The following is a 22081-nucleotide window of genomic DNA, read 5'->3' on the forward strand; positions in this document are numbered from 1 at the left end:
CAGTTATTGTATTGTTCATCTCTGTTTGTTTGTTCTTTAATTCTACTAGGGTTTGTTCTTTAATGCTTCTAGGTCTTTGTTAAACATTTCTTGCATCTTCTTGATCTTTGCCTCCATTCTTTTTCCGAGGTCCTGGATCACCTTCACTATCATTATTCTGAATTCTTTTTCTGGAAATTTGCCTATCTCCACTTCATTTAGTTGTTTTTCTGGGGTTTTATCTTATTCCTTCATCTGGTACATAGTCCCCTGCTTTTTCATTTTGTCTATCTTTCTGTGAATGTGGTTTTCATTCCACAGGCTGCAGGATTGTAGTTCTTCTTGTTTCTGCTGTCTGCTCGCTGGTGGATGAGGCTATCTAAGAGACTTGTGCAAGTGTCCTGATGGGAGGGACTGGTGGTGGGTAGAGCTGGGTGTTGCTCTGGTAGGCAGAGCTCAGTAAAATTTTAATCCACCTGTCTATTGACGGGTGGGGCTGAGTTCCCTCCCTGTTGGTTGTTTAGCCTGAGGTGACCCAGCACTGGAGGCTACAGGCTCTTTGGTTGGGCTAATGGCCCACCATTAGCCCCACCAAATGACTCCAGGAAGGCTCATGCCAAGGAGTACTTCCCAGGACTTCTGCTGCCAGTGTCCTTGTCCCCACGGTGAGCCAGAGCCACCCCCCACCTCTGCAGGAGACCCTCCAACACTAGCAGGTAGGTCTGGTTCAGTCTCCTATGGGGTCACTGCTCCTTCCTCCCGGTCCTGATGCACACACTACTTTGTGTGTGCCCTCCAAAGGTGGAGTCTCTGTTTCCCCCAGTCCTGTTGAAGTCCTGCAATCAAGTCCTGCTAGCCTTCAAAGTCTGATTCTCTGGGAATTCCTCTTCCCATTGCCAAACCCCCAGGTTGGGAAGCCTGATGTGGGGCTCAGAACCTTTACTCCAGTGGGTGTACTTCTGTGGTATAGTTGTTCTCCAGTTTGTGTCATCCACCCAGTGGCTATGGGATTTGATTTTATTGTGATTGCACCCCTTTTACCATCTCATTATGGCTTCTCCTTTGTCTTTGGATGCGAGATATCTTTTTTGGTGAGTTCCAGGGTCTTCCTGTCGATGTTTGTTCAGCAGTTAGTTGTGATTCTGGTGCTCTCACGAGAGGAAGTGAGCACACATCCTCCTACTCTGCCATCTTGAACCAATCTCCCCAAATTCAACATATTTTCATAATAAATCTCTCAATAAATTGAATATAGAAGGAACACATCCCAACATAATAAAAGTCTATATGACAAGCCCACAGCTAACATCATCCTCAATGGTGAAAGGTTGAAAACTCCCTCTAAGATCAGGAACAAGACAAACGTGCCCACTCTCACCAGTCCTATTACCTAGTACCTGAGATCCTAGCCAGAGCAATCAGGCAATAAAAAAATAAAATTAAAGGCATCTAAGTCAGAAAGGAAGAAGTAAACTGTCTGTTTGCAGAGAACATGATCTTATATATAGAAAACCCTAAAGACATGACCAAGAAACAGTTAGAATTAATTAACAAATCCAGTAAAGTTACAGGATACAAAAAACAAGATAGAAAAACCAGTTACATTTCTATACACTAACAACAAACTATATGAAAAATAAATAAAGAATCCTCATTACAATAGCACCAAAAACAGCAAAATACTTAGGAATAAATTTAAACAAGGAGGTAAAAGATTAATACTCTGAAAAGTAGAAGGCTTTAATAAAAGAAATTGAAGAAGACACAAGTAAATGAAAAGATATCACTTGTTCATGGATTGGAAGAATTAATATTATTAAGACATCCATTCCACCTGAAGCAATCTACAGAGTTAATGCAATCTCTACCAGGATTCCAATGGCATTTTTTACATAAATAGAAAAAGCAATCCTAAATTCATATGGAACCACATAAGACTGAATATTCAAAGCAATCTTGAGAAAAAAGTATAAAGCTAGAAGCATCACACTACACTGATTTTAAACTATACTATAAACCTAAAGTAATCAAAACAGTATGGTAGTACTCCATATAAACAGGCACATAGGCCAATGGAACAGAATAGAGACCTCAGAAATGAACCCACACATACGTGGTCAACTAATATTTGACAAGGGAGCCAATGGGAAAGGAATAGTCTCTTCAACAAATGGTGTTGGGAAAACTGGATATTCACATGCAAAAGAATGAATCTGAACCCCTATCTTACACATCACTCACAAAAATTGACTGAAAATGAATTAAAGACTTAAATGTAAAACCTAAAACCATAAAACTCCTAGATGAAAACATAGGGAAGAAGCTCCTTGACACTGGTCTTGGCAATGATTTTTTGGTTATGACACCAAAAGTGCAAGCAATAAAAGAAAAAATAAACAAGTTGTACTACATCAAACTGAAAAGCTTCTGCACAGCAAAGGAAATCATCAACAAAATGAAAAAGTAATCCGTGAAAGGAGAGAAAATATTTGCAAACCGTATATCTAATAAGATATTAATATACAAAGTATATAGGGAACTCATACAACTCAATGGCAAAAAAACAAATAATCCAATTTAAAAATGGGCAGAGAACCTGAATAGATATGTTTCCAATACAAATGGCCAATAGTACATGAAAAGGTGCTCAACATCACTAATCCTGAGGTAATCGCAAATCAAAACCACAATTAGATATTACCTCACACCTGTTAGAAAGGCTGTTATCAAAAAGATAAGAGAGAATAAGTACTGGTGAGGGTGTGGAGAAAAGAGAACACTTGTGCATTGTTGGTGGGAATATAAACTGGTGCAGCCACCACGGAAAACAGTAAAGAGGCAATTCAAAAACTTAAAAATAGAACTACCATATGATCGATCAATTCCACTTCTAGGTGTATATATGAAGGAAATGAAATCACTATCTCAAAGAGACATCTACCTCCCCATGTTCATTGCTGCATTATTTATAATAGCCAAGACATGGTGTCCACTGACAGACGAATGGATTTTTAGAAGATCTACGTATCTATCTATCTACACACACACACACACACACACACACACACACACAATGGTATATCATTCAGCCATAAAAGAGAAGGAAATTCTGTCATTTGCCACAACACGAATGGACATCAAAGGCACTATGCTAAGCTAAATAAGTCAGATAGAGAAAGGCAAATACTGTATGATCTCACTTATATGTATAATCTAAAAAACTAAACTCAAAAAACAGAGTAGACTGGTGGCTGCCAAGGGCAGGGGAATAGAGGAAATGGATGAAGGTGGTCAAAGAGTACAAACTTTCAGTTATAGAATGAATAAGTTCTGGAGATATAATGTGTAGTATGGTGACCACAGTTAATATAATATATAATTAACATAATACTGTACTGTATACTTGAAAGTTACTAAGAGAGTAAACCTTAAAATTTCTTACCATACACACAAAAAATTGTAATTCTGTGAGGTAATGGATATGTTAACTAACCTTATATGGCAATAATTCTCAATACATATATATATACATATATATAACAAATCATCACATTGTACACCTTAAACTTATACAATGCTATATATCAATGAAATCTCAATAAAGCTGGAAAAAAAATTTTAAAGAATGAAAAGGCAACCTTCAGAATGAAAGAAAATATCTGCAAACCATATAACTGATAAGGGGTTAATATCCAAAATATATTAGGAACTCATACAACTAACTAGCAATAAAATAAAATAACCTAATTTAAAAATGGGCAAAGGAGTTGAACAGATGTTTCTCCAAAGACATACAAATGGCCAACAAGATATGAAAAGATGCTGAACAACACTAACCATAGGGGAAGAGCAAATCAACATGACATTAACTTCACACCTATGAGGACGGCTATTATAAAACAAAAAAGATAACAAGTGTTGGTGAGGATGTGGAGAAACTGGAATACTTGTACACTGTTGGTGAGAATGCAATATTGTGCAACAGCTATGGAAAATAGTATGGAGGTTCCTCAAAAGAATTAAAACAGAACTAACATACAATCCAGCAATTTCATTTCTAGGTATATATCTATAAGAATTCAAACCAGGATCTTTAAGAGATATTGGCACTCCCATGTTCTTTGCAGTATTATTCAAAATAGCCAAGATATGGAAATAACCTAAGTGTCCATCGATGGATGAATGGAAAAACTATGGTATGCTCTAATGGAATGTTATTCAGTCTTAAAAAAGAAGAAAATCCTGCCGTATGACACAACATGGATGAATCTGGATCACACTGTGTTCATGGAAATAAGTCCATCACAGGACAAACAGTGCATGACTCCACTTACATGAATATCTAAAATAAACAAACTCATAGAAGCAGAGAGTAGAATGGTGGTTGGGGCTAGGGGCTGGGGGAGAGAGAAACGGTGGGCTATGTTTCAATGGATATAGTTCCAGTTATGCAAGACTACAAGATGAATAAGTTCTAGAGATCCAATGTACAACACACTGTACAACTAGAAAACACAAATAACCCTATGACCATAGTTAACAATACTGTATTGTGCACTTAAAAAAATGTATCAGGAGGACAGATCACATGTTAAGTGTTCTTACCACAAAAACAAAACCAAAAATGAACAGGCACAAGGAAACTTTTGGCAGTGATGGATATGCTTATTACCTTAGCTGTGGTGATGGTTCATGCGTGTGTATGTATATGTCCAAATTCATTGAAGTTGTATATGCCGAATATGTGTAGTTTTTTGTATATGAATTATACCTTAGTAAAGCTGTTAAATAAAATAGAGATAAATTTCAAATAATGAATAGATCTCTAGCAACATTTGTCAAGAGAAAACATGGTGAGGCAAAAACAAGCAGACATACAAAAGTATATAGAAATTCAAAGAGAGCACAGAACACCAGAATGAGAATTATCTAAATAGCTATATACTAATACATTGAAAATATTTAAACTGTTTCATGAAATAGACAAAGTCCTTGAAAATATAATTTCAAAAATTGATTCAAGAAGAACTAGAAAACACAAATAGCCCTATAACCATTAATATCCAACATATATAAACAGCTTACACAACTCAACACCAAAAAAAACCAAACAACCCGATTAAAAAATGGGCAGAAGAATTGAATAGACGTTTTTCAAAGAGGAAATGCAGATGGCCAACAGGCACATAAAAAGATGCTCAACACTGCTAATCATCAGGGACATGTAAATCAAAACCCACAATGAAATATCACCTCACACCTGTCAGAATGGCTATCATCAAAAAGAACACAAAAAACAAATGTTGGCAAGGATATGGAGAAAAGGGAACCCTCACACACTGTTGGTGGGAATGTGAACTGGTGCAGCCACTGTGGAAAACAGTCCGGAGGTTTCTCAAAAGCTAAAAATAGAATGACCATATGACCCAGCAATTCCACTCCTGGGTATATATCCAGAAAAAAAAAGAAAAAAACAAAAACACTAATTCGAAAAAGATACATGTACCTCAATGTTCATAGCAGCATTATTCACAGTTGCCAAAATACAGAAGCAACCTAAGTGTCCATCAACAGATGAATGGATAAAGATGATATGGTAATATATGTACAATGGAATACTACTCAACCATAAAAAAGAATGAAATTTTGCCATTTGCAGCAACATGGATGAACTTGGAGGGCATTACGCTAAGTGAAATAAGTCATACAGAGAAAGACAAATACTGTATGACATCACGTATATGTGGAATCTAAAAAGTAAACCAAACAAGTGAATATAACAAAAAAGAAGCAGACTCACAGACATTATAGGGAACAAACTAGTGGTTACCAGTGGGGAGAGGGGAGTCAGGGGAAATATAGGGGTGGAGGAATGGGGGGTATAAACTACTCGGTGTTTATATTGCACTACATGGGGAATATAGTCAATATTTTGTAATAACTGTAAATGGAGTTTAAACTTTAAAAATTGTATAAAGATTTTAATAACTATTAAAAATTAAATCAGTATTTGAAAATACCATATCCAGATGGTTTTACAGGGCAATTCTACTATTTATAGGACATATAACACTGATGTTTTCTTTTATTTATTTAACACAGTGCTCGGCAAGTTCTAAGCACTTTTCTGAGTGTGTTTCATATTGCGTTTTCATATAGCCTTTATTAAATCTTCGTAACAATCCTCTAAGGTAGGTGTTGTACTTATTCACAATTTATAGGGGAGAAGATTTAAACACAGACAAGTTAAGGAATCTTCTAAAGGTTATACAGTTATTAAGTGACACAGATGGACACAAAACCAGGAAATGCAGCTGCAAAGACTGAGCTCTTCACCACCACACTACTGTCTCCTTGCTAAGAAAATCACCAAACTGTATATAAAGACATACACCTAAAATGCTCAGTACAGAATTTTTATGCCGGTGAAACACTGGATACAAGCTAAACTGGCAATCACAGCAGAACAGTTAAACAAATTATGAACCATATGATGAATTACTATTCAATTATTTTAAATCTTTTTTTAAGAGTGCTCAATGAAACAGAAAACACATATTATGTTAAGGAAAAGGAAAACACATATTATGTTAACAATATGTAAAATTTTTAACCTTTTTTTAAACTTTTATTCATTTATATAAATATAAATCCATATACCATGTATATGAGTATTTTAAAATTAAGAAGGAATATCTGCCAAGACACTAAAAGAATTATCTTTGAATGGCAGAAATATGAACTTCAAAGGTTTTCTTATTTATATTTTTCTGAATTATTCCATATATTACCTACACATTTTTAGAATTAATAGTAGTTTGTGGAAGCGTTCTTAATGCTTTATACTAGATAAGAACTTCATATTTTTTTATTAATCTAATTACCAGCCTAGCATTTATTCTACTGGAAATACAGGATTGAGAAGAATGCTGTTTTATTAACTATGGTCTAGAATTGAGGAATTATTTATCTTGTTCATTCTAGTTTTAAACAATAAATAGACTCAAAATAACGTCAAAATAAATGAACTATATATTTTTAAAATTACATTCCCTCCTAAGCAACACCACTTCCAATGAATAGAAAAGCTGAATATACATAGTGTTAAGTTAGCAGACACTACTCCTCATTAAAGAATCTCTTATTCTTGTTAATAAAATAAGTAAATGAGACACTAGCTGGTTGAACAAATATGAATATGTAACTTTTAAACAATATCATTCCAAATGATAGATGTAGAAGGAATTAAACAAACAGACAGTTACCATTAGAACACCACAATGATAATTGCTGCGGGCAAAATCCTCTAATGGATGAGAAACTTTAACGATAAATAGGATATCTGCATGGCTTAAGAGTACCTCCCCTCAAATACTTATTTATTATGGTGGTTTAACATATGTCCACAATTTGATAATCTTCCTTACATAAGATGGAGTTTAATTCCCCTTTCCCTGAGTGTGAACTTATTGTGAACTTAGTGATTCCTTCGAATGAATGGAGTATGGAAAGGGAAAAATGATAACTCTAAAGTAGAGAAACCTGGCATACACCTCTTTAACCAAGTGACCTAATAAGCCATGTTGATATCACGTATCCTCTGATGTGATGGGTTGAGAAGGGCACATGATCTCTGTGATATTCTTGCCAGATTCCATAACCCCAGCCTAATCATGAAAAAAAGATCAGACAAAACCACAGTGAGGGATGTTCTACAAAATACCTCACCAGTATTCTTCGATAGTGTCAAGCTCATGAAATACCTAACCAGTATTCTTCGATAGTGTCAAGCTCATGACACTGAGAAGTGTCACAGACTGTAGGAAACCGAGACATAACAACTAAATGTCCTGGAATGGATCTTGGATTAGGAGTAACACATTTGTGGGAAAACTGATGACATCTCAGTAAGGTCTGTAGCTTAGTTGATGGATTATTCCAGTGTTAATTTCTCAGTTTTGATAAATGTACCATGGTTATGTAGAGCAAGCTGGTAAAGTGTATATGGGAACTCCCTGTACTACCTTTGAAATTCTTCTATAAATCTAAAATTATTTCATTTAAATAAGTTTAAAAAAACTTCAACCAACAACGTAGAATATACCCTACATCTAAATAAAGGGTAACTCTACTCACATTGCTGCTCATGCCATAAACCTGGACATCAGGATAATTTTTTCTGCCTTATCCCTAGACTCCGGCTGATTCTACCTTCAAAATAAATCCTCAGCTTTTCTCTGTCTCTACTGCTATCCCAATCTAATTCTCCACCGTTTATCCCCAGAACTACTACAGTAGTTTCTTCTAGTTCTCTCTATTCTCACCTGCCCTCCTTCCCAATCCTTTCGCCATATAACAGCTAGAGTGATCTTTATAAAACACATATCTGTATGCCACTAATCTGCTTGAAGCACTTTAGTGGACCACCATCGCTCTTGGGATGGGGTTCACTGTCCTAGCATGACCTATAAGACTCTGCCTAAGCCTGTCTTCCTCTCCAGTTTCATCTGGGACCACTCTTCTTCTTCATAGAGCTCTTGGCCGCATCATCCTCTACCCAGCTTGACTAAAGCTCATTCCTCACTTCAGGCATTTTTGTATGCTGTCTCCTCTACCTGGATTCCCCTCTTTTATCCTCCTCACCTTCCTTGCCTGGTTAACTTCTGATCCTTCATTTCTCTGTTCAAACGTAATTTCATCAAGGAGGTCTTTAATGACACCAACCTCTGACCTTCTAGACCAGGGCTCCCGCACAGCAGGAGGTGAGCGGCGGGCAAGCGAGCGAAGCTCATCTGCCGCTCCCCATCGCTCCCCATTGCTCGCATTACCGCCTGAACCATCCCCCCCACAACCCCTTCCGTGGAAAAGTTGTCTTTCAGGAAACCGGTCCCTGGTGCCAAAAAAGTTGGGGACCGCTGTTCTAGACTACCCGATGGCCATCTGCTATTATATGCTTTTGTCAGCTATAATTTCACAGACAAGTCTCTTAATCTGCTTCAGCTTCCTAATCTCTAAAACAGAAACTGCATAAAGTTAGTCAAACAATAGGCAACATGTACGGATCACTTAGAATGTGCCAGGCACTGGATTTAATCCTCACAACAGCCCTATCCTGGTGGATGAATGGCTGCTTTGTGATCAGCAGCCCAGCTCCTCCTTTCTTGGGATGTGAAGTACATCTGAGGAGCCTCACTTGACTCACAGCGCCTTGGACAGCTGCACCTGAAACACTCTTAAATGAATCTCCATAGTCATGACCTTTCAGAGCTAAACTTGAGAGACCTCACAGAAATGGGGGCTAGAGCTTATCTGAGGAACTGGACATCATCACATGTTCACTGTTTTGTGCTAACCACAGTGAGTGGATCTGTGAGTGAAGAATTCAACACTCTTTATTTTAAGGAGTGTTATATCACACCTTGTCCTGTCTTATTTTGTGGCCAGCTCGCCTGATGTCTTCTCCAGGGTGTCTTGCTATGTCTCACTGGGAAGTGGCAGAACTGCTTCCTCTGTGGCTTCATCCTTTTATCTGTCAGAGGCTTGCTCCCAACTGTCTGTCCTTTCTCTCATCTCTGCTCTAAGTATTTACCTAATCCTCCTTTGGAAGTCTTTTCCTTCCCCCTTTGTGTCCTCTATTTCTAAACAGACATTTGTCTCAGGTCTTGTATTCTAGCTCTTCGTACCCACTTTGACATTTCTTGAAGATCTTCTTTGCATTATTCTGGTAAGAATCTCTTACCCTGTCCCATCTGGTCTCACCTCTCCATTAATTTCTCTTGATAAAACTTGACATGGGACAGTCTGTGCTCAACAAAAATCTATTTGTTCCCCTACATTTCCCAGCCTCCCTAGCAGTTAGGCTGTGGCGATATGATTAGTTCTGGTCAATGAATTAGGAAGAGAAGGGACGTATGTCCCTTCTGGGCTAAGCCAGTTAAGAGTTGATGTGTTTCTCTCACTTTCTCTCTCCCTCTCGCTCTACTGCTCTTGTTTTACCTCTAGTTCCAGCTCTAGCGCTCTGCCCCAGCCCCAGAAATCTTGGGGACCAAGTATTCCAGACTGCCAACCTACAAGATGGAGAAGAACCACCCAAACCATATACAATTTTGAGTGAAAAAAATCTACATTGTGCTAAGCCGATGAGATATTTGTGGGGCTTTTATTGTTTCATTAAGAATTATTAATTACACTGTCTAAAATAACCTTCTTCCCCTCTTTTACCCTAGAAAAACTGTGACAAAGCTTTGCTCCTGTGAATCCGCCTTATCCCATTTTTCTCAAAAGGAACTAACATCCCCCAGTTGCTTTTTGGCATACTTCCTATTCACCCTAAACTACCCTCTTTATTTTCCTTTATCTTTAGTGTTTACCACCATTATAATTGAAAATCTGAGAAGGGAGTCCCTCTTACCCTGCTGTCTGGGCCAGGTTCTCTAGAAAATAGGAAAACAATAGCCTAAAGCTACATAGGAATGCTTTATTAGGCGGGGCAATCTAAGGGCAGCAAGTCTGAGGGAAAAGGGAAGTGAGGCAGAAATGCAGAAAATCAATCACAAGGTGGCATGTGGCTTAACTGGTCTTCACCGGGAAATCACAGCCAACTTCTCAGTCACGTCAGGCATCTCTGAGAGGCTGAAAGGAGCCACTGCGCATGGAAACAACCTGAAGGGGTATGAAGGGCACAGAATCTATCTGCCAGCTTGTTCCTGTCAAAGTTTGCTTCATATTTTCAGGTTGTGTAAACTGACTGCCCAAGGCCAATTCTCATGCCCCAACATTTGGGTTTTATCCGAGACCAGAAGTGGTGGAAGGCACCGTATCTTCTGGGGTCCAGTCAATTCATCCAAGGTGTCAACGTTTACACCATGGCAGAGATTGTGCTGGAGCCTGGTTCTCACCCTGTAAGATATCGAGGGGTGCTGGAAGATGAGGAAACTATAGCAGCAGTGGCCAGGGCTCTCCCTCTAACAAATAGCCAAGACCCAGGTGACAGGTGGGGCTGAGCAAATATGGAGAGGAAAATAAACTGGATCAGGTACAGATGGCATAACTGTTTGGTCCCAACTGATGTGCCACATACTTTCTCATCTGTTTATTAGTCTCTACACCTAAGGGTTGCTAAAACTTCAGTTAAAGGGGGCTTTACTATATATAAAAATCCAAATGACAGGGAAGTCAAGTTGAAAAATTACAAGTGCAAAAAAGTGCCGCCATGTAACTAATACCCTTTATAAAGCACATTTAATCCAGATGCTCATTCATCCTCCAGTCGAAACAAAACACAAGAGCCACAAAGCCAGCTGGAAAAGCTCTTTTCAAAATATATATCTTCAATGATACGTAACTCAGCAAACTGTTTCATAAATACAAAGTCTCCAGTGCAAATAGAGGGACATTTCAATTACCTCCTGGAGAAGGTTAACAGTTATCAACAACTTCGACATGACATTTCATTCAAAATTATCACTGGTCGTGAGCACCGAGGGGCAGAAAAGCACCAGCCAGAGGTTCAGGAAGCCCCAGAGACGCAGGAAGTTCACTATTATGCCAACCACCGTAGCCCTGCAGCTGAAATGCCCTTCATGACAGTGTAAATTTTTGTTTTTGTTTTTGTTTTTCGTGGACTGATATCTGTATTTGGCAATACCTATCTGTGTGAAAGAACATATTCAAAGATGAAATACATAAAATTTCATTACAGATCAACATTAACAGATAAACATTTGCAATTGATTTTTTACAGCTTTACTAAGAATCCCCACGCCGTGCAATTCATCCATTTAAAGTGTACTATCCGGTGCTTTTTAGTATATTTACAGAGTTGTGCAACCATTAGTGGTTTTAAACCATCTATACCCGAGTGGCAGAGAAAGGGACAATCTGCTTGAGCAATTCTTTCAGCTGCCACTCTAGGCCACGTCCCATGCTTCTCTGTGGACCAGTGCAGTGAATTCAGGGAGATGTGGGATTTACTGCTCAGACTCCTGATTTAAAAATAGAAGGAAAGACTTGGGCCCCTGCATGCCTCCCACTCTCATCCAGCAGGACAGTGATTAGCTGTGCTTTCTCTGAGCCAATCCCTTTTAATATCTTTATTGGCCATTTTCCATATCCGAGTCTGAGCCAGGTTATGAGATAATGTCTGTGTGGAGTACATGAGCTGCTGCAAGGTCTGCAGTCATAGTGAGCTCAGGACCGTTAGAGGCGCACTGGTGTGATTTTAGCTGTGAAAAACATCTCAGTGATATGACAGACAGCAGAAGCTGTTATCAGTTTGGATTTGGTGGTGTTCCATTCCAGCTTTGAGACCTCTGATAACACAAGATGTCTGTGTTCTCAGGGCATTTTCTGATGCCACAGAGGGAAAAAGGTGCTAACTGGTCCATGCCAAGCTTAGGCGGGGGAAGCAGATGCGTAGGTCCGTGAAGTCTTCCCTGTCCTGGGAATGCTGATTCAAAAATCAATTGTCTGCATAAAACTAGAATGTGTTCACCACTTGCTATCTCAGTGTAAGTTTGGCTGTCAGGGGAAAAAAAGCATCTGTGACCTGTATGACCTTGGACAAGTTACTCAATACCTCTGGGGCTCAGTTTCCTTACCTGTAAAATAGGTTTAATCATAATTCCTACCTCACAAGATTGTTATTAAGATAAGTGAGTTACTATTTATAAAGTGCTTGCATATAGTAAGTGCCATATAGGAGTTCGATAAACAAATGAATGAGTGGATGAACGGAGGAGCTCTGTGCCTCCTTCCCATTCCAGGGGAAATAAATACCTCCACCTCCCCCATAAACCCTCAATTCTTCTCACCCTCCACATTGGGCCTATGCTAATAAGGACCCTTCAATTTACCTAAATGAAAGAATCATCTTCGTCCCAGAGTTGACAGTATTTCTGTGCCATGACTTGCGTATGTAGTGATCTAACAGGCATTCTGTTCCCCCTCGCCCTGACACGAGTATTTACTTAAGACCAGGTCCACATGATGCTGTCCTCCATATTCAAACCTACAGAATTTCTGGAAACACTCATTTCCTTAATAGACAGGCATTTAGATAATCCTAATGTGCAAGCAAACTGCAGAACTGGCATAGATTTGGTAATTACCAAATCATGACTGAATGAATGAAACCATTCTCTGACTTTGCGTTCCAATTCTCCTGACTGTGATTCTGCTTTACGGTGGCAGCTACATGCCCATCTTACATAACTTTATGATAATTAACCATTCCCTCACCACCTCCCAGAATCATCTTCCACTCCAACTCCCATTCCAGGTTTTATGAGTCTCACGTGCTTGAGAATTTGTCCACAGTCATACTTAGTGAGATCAGCAGAACAAGACTTCCTGCCCCACCTCGCCGACTTCTGTCTTATTACCAAAGCTACCTTTAATGTTTTACATGAGGGTGGAGTGGTAACGGAGAGAAGACATATTCTTTTTTTCTCAAAAGAATAGCTGTGAATAATTCTGTAGCTTATTGCAAGAAGCCTCTCATCTGTGAAGCAAAATAAATCACTTCTTCCTTTGTAGTCAACGCAGACTTTTGTTTACACATTTATCACAATATTTAAATTTCCTATGGGAGATATGATTGTATCTTATTCAGTGTTGCGTCCAATACAGCTAACACATCGTTTCATACACAAATACTTGTTTGATGTATAGTTGGATAATGAGAGAAAGTTATCTAACGTATTTTCAAAAATTTATTTTTCTCCTTAGGTTTGATTTGTTGGAAATAATCCCTAGGCTTAAAATCACTGTATGCATTTTGTTAAACTGTGATGACATATTAATTTAAGAACCCTACTTCCTGGTCAGGCTCACAAAAACATTTTATTGAAGGGCAAAATAGGAGGAGTTTGAAGTGAGAAATATCTGGGTTCCCACCCCCAGCTTCACTATTTATTAGCTCTGTGAACCTTCGCTCTTTGCTTTATTTGTCTTTAATATGGAGGTAAAGGCAGTAACTCTTGCTTGGGTTTGCGGGGAATATAAAAGTAGACAAAAGATTCAACAAATGATGCTGGGACAACTGGTCATCAGCAAGCACAAAATAATAATAACTTAGACACAGACCTTAAACCTTCACAAAAATTAACTCAAAACTGATCACAGACCTAAATGTAAAATATCATAGAAGATAACAAAGGAGAAATCATAGATGACTTTCAGTATGGCAATTACTTTGTAGATATGATAGCAAAGACACAATACATGAAAGAAATACTTGACAAGCTGGACTTCACTAAAATTAAAAATTTCTGCTCTGTGAACGACAATGTTAAGAGAATGAGAAAATAAGCCATGCTGGTGGAATATATTTGCAAAACACGCATCTGACAAAGGACTGTTATCCAAAATATTAAAACACAGTGAGAGAACAAGCCACATAAAAAGTGGGTTCAAAAGATCTGAACAGACATTTCACCAAAGAAGATATACAGATGTGAAATAAGTATATGAAAAGATGCTCCGCATCATATGTTATTAGAGAACTGCAAATAAAAACAATGAGATGCCACTGCACACCTATTAGAATGGCCAAAATCCAGAACACTGACACCACCAAATGCTGGCAAAGGTGTGAAACCACAGGAACTCTCATTCACTGCTGGTGGGAATACAAAATGTGCAAAATGGTACAGCCACTTCAGAACACAGTTTAGTGGTTACTAAACATAACTCTTACCGTACCCCGTACCATCCAGTAATTGCACTCCGAGGTAACCAAGGTACTGAAAACTTAGGTCCACATAAAAAACTTACACATGGATGATGCAGCTTTATTCAAAATTGCCAAAACTTGGAAGCAACCAAGATCTACTGCAGTAGGTGAACAGATAAACTGTGGTACATCATACAATGCAATACTATGCAGAGCTAAGAAGAAATGAGCTATCAAGCCATGAAAAAACACAGAGAGACCTTAAATGCATTATTACTAAGTGAAAATAGCTAACCTGAAAGTCTATATACTGTAAGATTCCAACTTTATGACATTCTGGCGAAAGGCAAAACTATGGAGACAGTAAAAAGATCACTGATTGCCAGGAGTCAGGGAAGAGGATGTATGGGGGTTTTTTAGAGCAGTGGAACTATTCTGTATGATACTACAATGGTAGATACATGTCATTATACATTTGTCTAAACCCACAGAATGTACAACACCAAGAGGGAATCCTAATGTAAACCGTGGACTTCGGGTGATAATAATGGGTCAGTGCAGGTTCATGAATTGCAATAAATGTGCTGCTGCTGTGAGAAATGTCAATAATGGGGGAAGTTGTTTGCATTTGGGGGTATAGGGGGTATGTGGGACCTCTCTGTATTTTCTGCTCAATTTTGCTATGAACCTAAAACTGCTATTAAAAATAGTTTATTAATTAAAATAAAAACAGGCAACACATGTTAAACACAGGTAGCTTGAGACTGTGTTAGGAAGACGGTAGACGATAAACAGTAGCTGCTAGTATTTTATTTATTAATAATATTATTTTACCAAAGTCTCAAAATTATTAAGAATTTTTAGGGCTGAAGGTGCCACTTCACAGTGATATCAGTTGTGCCAAAGTCCACAACTAAAACTGCTTCAACAGCTACCAGACTTCTGTTGGCTTTAAAGCCACTTGCACCTGCCTCCTCAGCCCCACTCAGTGTGGTCAACCCCTTTGGCTACTAATTAAATGGTTTATTCTGTTTAAAACTTGTGTATGGTAAAACCTGAAACAGAGCTAACTGGAAAGTATAAATTGAAAAACAAAAGTTCTCCCTGTACATCCTTAGTCCAATTCTCCAGAGTCAGATACTAACACTTTCTTGTGGCCCTCTATTAAAAAAAGGAAAAGGAAATAGAAAACCATAAAACAGCATTTATTTTATATGTCTATTTTATTTACAGGTGGGACTACTAAATATACTATTTTCACCTTTTTCTAGCCTAATAATATACCTTGAGACTTTTCCAAATCAGCACATAGAAATCTTCACAAGACTACAAAGTATGTCTCTCACTGACTTGTAACTAAACTCCCAAACTATCAACATTTACTTGAAGCATTTTCTTTGGATGCTTGCGAAAGGAAGGAAGAGGATCTGAACTCCTCAGAGTGTAATATTCCTTGTCATTACTATTACTCTTTGAAGGCTATTAGAATGGTTACAGTTAGAAATTAGATTTCCCAACTAAATAGGGTTCTCAGCAAAGATAGTGTTCGCATATGTTTTGAATTAACAGAAGTGAAAAATCTATATGCTAGGTGAAGTAAATCAAAGACAAATACTGTACGATATCACTTATATGTGGAATCTAAAAAAATACAACAAACTAGTGAATATAACAAAAAAGAAGTAGACTCAGATACAGAGAACAAACCAATGGTTACCAGTGGGGGGTTGGGAGAGCAGCATACAGGTAGGGGATTAAGAGGTACAAATTATAAGGTATAAAATAAGCTACAAGGATATATTGTACAACACGGGGAATATAGCCAATATTTTATAATAACTATAAATGGGGTACAACCTTTAAAAATTGTGAATCACTATATAGTACACCTGTAACATATAATATTGTACAGTAACTATACTTTAATTAAAAAACTAAAAATCTAAAAAAAATTACTAAGAATTTTTAAATACTTATTTTAAAATAAGTATTGGGCACTGCAAAGACTTGAGAACTTTTCAGGCCAACATACCCACACATATGCACTACTGCTAATATGACAATGGTACCAAACAACTGAATCCTAATATTATATATCAGGCACCAAAATTTAATCAACATGCAAAAAAAGCCACTGGCAGAATTAATAATTATCATAAAGAAACCCTGAATAACCGATTTTAATGACCAGATAAGGAACTTATTTCCAGCCACCCACTTCGAGAAACTAGTCCTAGTCTACTGACACACACAGTCTGGGCTGAAATAAACTCTTAATAATGAATAATCTCGCTATGAATATAATTCTGCTGAGCAGAAAATGGAGGATTATAGAACATTTCAGAAAGAATTCGTTTTCTCTTTTTCCCACTTCCTCACCCTTTCAGTTAATTTTCTATAAATACCATTTGATTGTTGCTGCCACCTTAAGGTATAAGAGGATGTGTACACAAGAGTAACAGAGTATTCGATACTGCCCCAAAGAAAATGCAAGTGGGAGGGGCATCAGAGTACAGAAACAAAAGCACACAGGACTGACTGCTATTTATATTAATAATCCTTAGAGAAATCCATCTGCTAATGCTGGCTTCATCCATTCTGGAGTCTTAGGGTAAAGTGGCAAACATAGACCATGCATTCATAATTTACACAAATGAGCCTGTGCACACTTACACACACACACACACACACACACACACACACTGCACTCCTTAGGCTCAGTAATAAATGTTCTAATAATTCTGAGTATTCCACACCACAGTGCAGAGAGTAAAAGCACAGATTTTCTTTTATTGTTAAGGGATATCTCAGCTAGATTAAGCAATTTGATCAGAAACTTTGAGGCAAAGTCTAGGAAATCATGGCTGTGGGCCCATAAAGCTGCCCTTGAGCTAACTGACCTGCTATGGAGGAAGGAAAGAAGGGAAGAGAAGAAAAGGAGGAGGGGAAAAAAGAAAATTCATTAATTTGTTCATTCATTAATATTATTGAGCACCTACAATGTGTCAGGCACTGTGCTAGAAGCTAGGGACACAAAGGTGACAGTCTCTGCCATCGAGAAGCTCAAAATCTCATGAGAATGACAGCCAAGCAATGAAGGAATTCTTCCCAGCCAGACTCAGAGGAATCTCCTACATCTCTCTCTGGTTCCTACTACAGTAGGTACAGTGCCTGTGATGGTGTGATAATAGAAAGAACTCAGGCTGGGGATTTGCAAAGACCTGGGTTTAAAATCCTCTCTCCATCCTTACTGTCTCATCTTGGCCAAATTTTTTAACTTGTCTGAGCTGTAGTTTCAGCTTCTGTAAAATGGGAATAAAAATCTACTTAGTAGCACTGTCCTGAGGTTGAGTAATTATAAGGAAGCACCAGGAGTCTTCTAGAACAAGGTCTTTGGTCTTTGATGCCCTCACTTGTATGTGTCCCCAGTGGCCTGCCTCCTGTCTGTAGCCATAGCTTCACAAGTGTCACCCTGGAACCCACCACACCACCAGGAAGGGAATCCTGGATCTCAGAGCCAGGCCCAATGCCAAACCTGTCCAAGGAGGGCATCCGGATCAATCCAACAGGCTTGCACTCTGTTTACCTCAATCTCTCCCAGAAGCACAAGCCTGGATGATCATCCATTATCACCAGACTCTCCTTCCCTTTACTGCTCTGTACTTCCCCTAACTAGGTTCAACCTCCCACTCTTTTCCTCTCTCCCACACCCATGGTGCCCTTGGAGATAGCCCACCTCTGATCAACAAAGATCCCTACACCCACTAGTTCTTCTCAGTTTGCTCCCTTCATCTCCCGGATGGACTGAGCTGTCCCCATGAACACTGCTTGCCAAGCATCCTTCTCAGTTTTTCTCTTATCTTCCTTGTTCCTCAGGGTCACATCTTGATTTTAGACATACCTCTTATTGACCCTAACATCCTAGCCTTTTCAGCTCACTTGCTCAAATACCCACACTGAACAATTCCTCAGTCTTATTGATCCTGGTACATTCTCGTAACCAGTCTCTTCCAACTCTAACTTTCCTCCTTATTCGACTGTGAATATATGCTTTATCATTATAATCACTCTATTACAACAATATAATCACTCATACTGTTTTCATCCCTTTCCTTCAGTCATATTTCCAGACAAAATTCTAGACTTGCATGTTAAACCCTACTATCCACAATCTCTATGTCTGTACCTGAACACACTGACGTTTGATGGAGAAAAGCATACATCTGCACTGATTGATGTCACCACCGAGAAAGTGGATTCGTTTCTCAAATAACCTCAATTTCCCATTCTGTGAGATGTCCACCTCTTCTCACCATCACCATTGTGCACAAATAACCTCCCAACTGAACCTCCACTTGACCAGAGTGATCTTTAAAAAAAAATAAACCAAACAAAATCATTCTCTTATTTAACCTTTGATAACTTCCCATTATACTTGGAATAAAACCCAAACTCACTGCTTCTAAGTCCCGTCTACCTCTTCACCCTCATACCCTTACATTCTCTCTCACTTATCTCCAATTATACTACCCAACTTTCAGTTCCTTAAACATGCCATCAATTCCCTGCTTCAGGCCCAAGCACGTGTTACTCCATTTCCCTGGAGAGCTCCTCCCTGGGTTTCCAGAGCCCCACTGTTCAGGTCTACCTCACAGGTTACCTTCTGAGGACCTTTGCAGGTCATCCTCTCTGATGCTGTTCCATTCATTGTTACTCTCTGTCCCAGCACTCTGATTCCTTCACAGAACTTATCTCAGTCAAGCATACTTTATTTGTTAACATGTTTATTTTTAGTCTCCCTCACCTCTCTGTAAACTCCATAATGCCAGGTCCATACAGTGGTCTTGTCATTATTAACAGACAGTAGTTACTCAATATGTACTTATTTTATTGAATGAATGAATGAATATTGAATAAGTAAGGAGAGTCTTCAAAGAGAAACTGAATCAATTTCACAAATTTGCTAATGTGATTTTTGAAAACAAAGTTTGTTTCCATCTCAAATCTCTTCTAGAAAAAGGCAGGGCATAAGTATATACTCAGTGCTTCTTAAACATTTTGGTCAAAGTATACAGAAGGGGGTAAATGTGTACACCTGAGAGGTTATGGCCATAAACAGCTAGACTTTATGCTCTCCATGCTAATTCTCCAAATGATATTTTCAATTATCCATATTTAAAGTCAATGATCCAGAAAGAGTGAGCATGACATATTGTTTAGAGTTGTCTCCTGCCCACTGCAATAAACCTCTACTAGAGAAGCACAGATAAATGTACATTGTATATGTTCACACCTCTTTTTTATTTAAGTTAACCCATTTTTCTCTGAATCAGTGTCTAATGCATAATAAATGCCCTGCCCATATTCTCTTTTTGGAAACTTCAGCTCATGCCCAGCCCATGCTGAAGGGGCACCCAAATGGCTGTGCTTCCTATCACAAGAACTTTCTCCGTTTAGTTGTAGTTAATTGGTCAGGACATGGACCTCTGACACACAAAGAACCATCTTGAAGTTAGGCTAAGCCAATCAGATCCATTCTCTCTTAGTGGTGGACACAGGGCTCTGAGAAGTTGTAGAAAGTGAAGCCTGAGTCTGTGCCATGGAAATTCATGGCCACCTCCATGGCTGCCAACAGTTATGCAGTGAGTAGAAAATCAGGGAAAGCCAGCCTGTTGAGAGAAACAGGAAATGAACAGGTGCATAAAATGAAGGCACCCATGAGACAGACAGGCTCAGGAGAGATAGGAGACAGGAAAAGCCTCGATTTCCAAGTTAGTCTCCATGGACCCCAGCTGTTCTTCATTCCTAAATTCTCTGCATTCCCTAATATTGTTTCTCTGCCACTATTCGTTGTAGCCTTTCAATTGCCTCCTTTTAAATTTAACTTATCTGAGTGGGTTTCTGTTTCTCGATATTTAAAAAAATCCCACTAACACCTCTACCAAAGATTTAAAAATTAGAGGTAGCTTCCTTTTCAAAAAATCTGTGCTAAAAAACCTCTTTTTTTGAGGTCATGTAGACATCCCTTTGTCCTTTGAAAATAAATGCTTCTCTGCTTCTGCTAGGAGCGAGCCACTAGGACCCACAACTCATGGCCAAGTGACAACATATCCCAAGATCCATGGATTAAAGAAGTGCAATGGACTGTTTGTGTCCCCCAAAATTTATACACTGAAATCCTAACCTCCAATGTGATGGTATTTGGAGGTAAGGCCTTTGGGAGGTAATTAGGTCATAGGGGTGGAGCCCTCATGAATGGGATTATTGCCCTATAAGAAGAGACTAGAGAGCTAGCCAGCTCTTTCCACCATATGAGGATATGAGTGGAAATGAGGAGGCAGCAGTCTGCAGCCCCAAAGAGAGCCCTCACCACAACCCAGCCATACTGACACCCTGATCTCAGACTTCCAACCACCAGAACTGTGAGAAATACATTTCTGTAGTTTATAAGCCACCCAGTCTATGGTACTTTGTTACAGCAGCCTGAACAGATTAAGGCAGGGAGGAACCAGGGGTGGCAAAGTAGACCATCTTCTGGTCCAATTTCCCCAGCTGCTGGGCATGGCCTTGCAGACAACTCCTAGCAGAATTAAAGGGTTGGATTTACCCCAGAAAGTGCCATAGAGCAAGAAGCACCACCTGAGAGAGGAATGTAGACATTTGATATTAGCAAGAATGAATTGTGAAACTTAAGAACTTCTAAATTATCAATATATACATTTTTTAATTTGACAAGCATGCTGTAAGAAAGATGTGATATTTTCTAACTATGGAAATTGTTATAAAATTGTTGTCGTATAAAGAAGTGATCAAAAATATGCAGCCAAAATATATGCAAAAATACTTATTACAGAGATATATTAGGCAAATGCATATTATTAATAGTAATGATTGTATGTTTTGAATTTCATGATACTGACAGCATTTGTCATCCTTTTTTAATTTTTAAATGTATAAGTTATGATTTATCATTTTAAATAAATGCTCACTTCTGCACACAATTTTATATTCCTAATTTGGTATTATTTTTCCTAATGATGATTTCCAAAGCTGCTTAGGTTTCAGACCCTATAACACCTGAATCCACCCATGTCCATATGTTACATATTAGGAAACTGAGGCTCAGAGAAGTTAGGAAAATAGCCTCAGGCAGGAGAGCTGAAAGAGGAGCCAGGATTTAAACTGAGGGTGTCCGGACCACTGTGTGTTATATTCTCTTTTGATCTGCCATAAAATTAGATAATTACTGATATACATTTCTAATGAGTTTAAAGTTTTTATACCCCTGTTTCCCTGACCAGAGTCTGAGCCCTTCAGTGTAGGGACTACAACATATCCATATGTACATCCCCAGCAATTACTTCAATAACATGCAGTGAAGTGCTCATTAAAAGTTTGATCAAAGGATGAATGCATAGCTGAATGAAT

Source organism: Delphinapterus leucas, chromosome 7 (genome assembly GCF_059928025.1).
Source record: "Delphinapterus leucas isolate spDelLeu-1000000601 "Yukka" chromosome 7, BTC_Dleu_Yukka2, whole genome shotgun sequence".
NCBI classification, from domain to species: domain Eukaryota; kingdom Metazoa; phylum Chordata; class Mammalia; order Artiodactyla; family Monodontidae; genus Delphinapterus; species Delphinapterus leucas.